The sequence below is a fragment of the Rutidosis leptorrhynchoides genome, chromosome 4 (genome assembly GCF_046630445.1).
Source record: "Rutidosis leptorrhynchoides isolate AG116_Rl617_1_P2 chromosome 4, CSIRO_AGI_Rlap_v1, whole genome shotgun sequence".
In the NCBI taxonomy this organism is placed as follows: domain Eukaryota; kingdom Viridiplantae; phylum Streptophyta; class Magnoliopsida; order Asterales; family Asteraceae; genus Rutidosis; species Rutidosis leptorrhynchoides.
This window is the reverse complement of record NC_092336.1, coordinates 453634161-453636990: the sequence shown is the minus strand read 5'-3', so window position 1 is coordinate 453636990 and position 2830 is coordinate 453634161. Positions and strand designations below refer to the sequence as shown.

Below are 2830 nucleotides of genomic sequence, written 5' to 3'. Positions count from 1 at the left end.
CTTATCATATGTCCTAAAGGCACAAGTTAGCTTTTTCCATATTATATTATTATTAGTATTAAGTATTATTTTATTATTATATATATATATAATAATAAGTTAAATTTAGCTAATTAACGTTCAAAAAAATCAAATGAAGTAACAAAGATCATTAGATTAAATCTCATCTTTCAATAATAACCTTAGATGCTTTTCAAAAAAAAAAAAAAATAATAATAACCCTTAGATCGCAGATTGCAGATTGCTTGATCGCTATTGTCTATCATTTTCGATTGTTTATTGGAATAATCCCGCTCCAAACGAAAATACAGGGTCTATGGCTTCTCGTTTATCACAAAAACACCTCTCTCTCTCTCTCTCTCTCTCTCTCTCTCCCTCTGCGAAATAGGTAACCAGAAGCTTTAATCAAAAATAGTTTTAATCTTCCAAAATCTTATAAATAGCGGGATACGATATCTTTCCAACATCTACAATCATGGTGTATATGAGATGTAATAGCTCTTTTCCTGATTCTTATTTCGTTTGTATATGAGATGAAATTAGGGTTCCCAAAACTTATCACGTATCGAAGCATTCAACCAGATTCAATTAGGGTTCGAAAAATCAAAGGGTTAGTCAAATCACTTTCCTTCTTCACGATTTCTTCAATCGTTTGATTTTATCAAAACTTTTGTTCAAAAATTTTGAATATTCGTCACACTTGGAACCCTAATAATACGATTACTTCTATCATATACTTTTATCAAAAAACTTCTCTAAACGTTTATAAATTATTGATTCAAAACGTGAATGATGTTATGTGATATGTATTTTTTTATTACTGGTTATAATAAGCTTGTCGATAATTTTTTGAAGGTTACAAATTGTGCTAGATTATTGCCGTTGAGATCCACCTCCTTTTATTCATGTTTCTTCATCGATCACGTTATAAATGTCAGTATGTGTAAGTAGTCTTTCGTTCATAACTTATGTGCATATTTAGTTATTATTATCCAATGTAATATGATATGCGAACTTGTTAAAGATCACTATTCTATATGTTAATTTTTATTATTCATATATTTTAATGATCACTATGATTCTGTTTGCGAATATCCATATTTAGCTAATGAAATTAGTCAGTATTCTCCATTTGTTTCCAATCCATAAGTTTCAGATATGGCTATTTTGACCCATTTAGATTATAAGGGCCTATTTTGCCCCATATACATAATTTTGTAAAGCGGGACCCACCAAAACGTTCAAAAATGCCATTTTAGACTTATGGTATAAGATGGGTTACCCCAGGTTGGTTAGTTTAAGTTTTGGGTCGTCGATGGGAACTTTTTACCATTTTAGTGAAAGTGTCAAAAATGACTCTCAAGCCACCTTTGTGGGTTCGTAAGTTGAAAATGGGTAGTATTTGATGAAAACTACAAATTTTGTTAGAAAGTATCCCTGACAAGCTTCAAAATGATATGCGACATATATGGTTTAGTCGCGTTTAAGCGGGTTTTAAATAGTCGTCAAAAGGGAGTCTGGGGGCTGAAATTTGATGTGCAGAACGGCAGGTAAGCATCAGTTTTTTGCCAATATCGTAGGTTGGTTTCGTAAAGCCATAACTTTCAACCCGTAACTCTGTTTTTGACAAATAAGTTCATAGATAGGTGACAGAGTCAACTTTCCAAAGGTTATGTCCTAAGAGATTATATCAGATTGTGTGGGAATGAATTTTGTAGCTTCTGTTATTGTTGTGTTATTGTTGTGCAGTTTCAAATTCGACTGTTGGTGGTGGGATAAAGTAATATTGGTTTGTCGATGTTTACTCAGGTTGCTTGCATTTTTTTGGCTGGGACTTTATGGTGTTAGCAATTTTTGTAGCATATTTTATTATTTTGTAGTTACAAAATCATTTGTTTATGGTGAGATAATGAAGTTTCGGTTGCTTGATTTATGCTCAGGTTGTTTGTAGTTTCTTTCTAGAGGTTTAGGTAACTATCTGTTTTTTTTTTTGGGGCGTGTTTATGGTGATTGCATACCTGTCTACTGCATTCCACTCTGTTTTGTGTTCTTTCCTCTCTTTTGTTTTGTTTCAGTTATGTAATAACTATGTGGGTTTTGCAACGTGTTATGCATTTGTGATGTGTATTTGTGATCAGTTGTTCCTTTTAGAATTTGCCTTGGATTTAGTAGCAATTGATACATTTAATTTAGTAAGTTTTCAATAAATATTAACATATTTTTCCTATAATGCAACGAATGCTCAACTTCTTAAAGGATTTTGAAGGGTAGCTCGGGATAACGATCACATGTTCAGAAGAGACTGAGCCACTAAAACAAATGATCGCGTTCCACAAGTCTCATGGTGGTGAACCTTCCATAATGGTGACCAAGCTATAATTTTGTAGTTACTTTTATTAAGTAATAGAAATAGATTTTACATCATTTTCTACAAAATACATTAATGTTGTTGATGATTTTTATGGAATTAAACGATTAGTTGGATGAACCTTCAAAATAAGGTGTTGTGATTATGGAGGAAACGTGGAAAGTTGAAGATTTGTTGATTAATAAAAAATATTAGTGGGTAACAAGACCCATGATGTGGGATCCATCACAAGGTTAGGGCTCTACTTGGAAACGATAAGAAAAACGCACCATCTAAACTGGCTACGAGTATGAAGCGACCCGTCCTAATCCATAAGGACGAATACGATAACATATGATTACATTGCGAGGTATTGACTTCTATATGATACATTTTTTTACAAACATTGCATTCGTTTTTAAAAGACAAACTTTCATTTCATCGAAAGTTGACAGGTATGCATACCATTTCATAATATCCAAA

The 2830-nt window shown here is 32.3% G+C and overlaps 1 long non-coding RNA gene across 1 annotated transcript; it reads left to right on the top strand.

Annotated features, from left to right (window-relative positions):
- The first annotated feature begins 265 nt into the window (after nt 1–265).
- Nucleotides 266–2538, top strand: LOC139844413 (uncharacterized). The gene is made up of 3 exons (XR_011757933.1): nt 266–491; nt 856–943; nt 2257–2538. It is a non-coding gene; the product is annotated as an uncharacterized lncRNA (long non-coding RNA).
- The last annotated feature ends 292 nt before the right edge of the window (nt 2539–2830 follow it).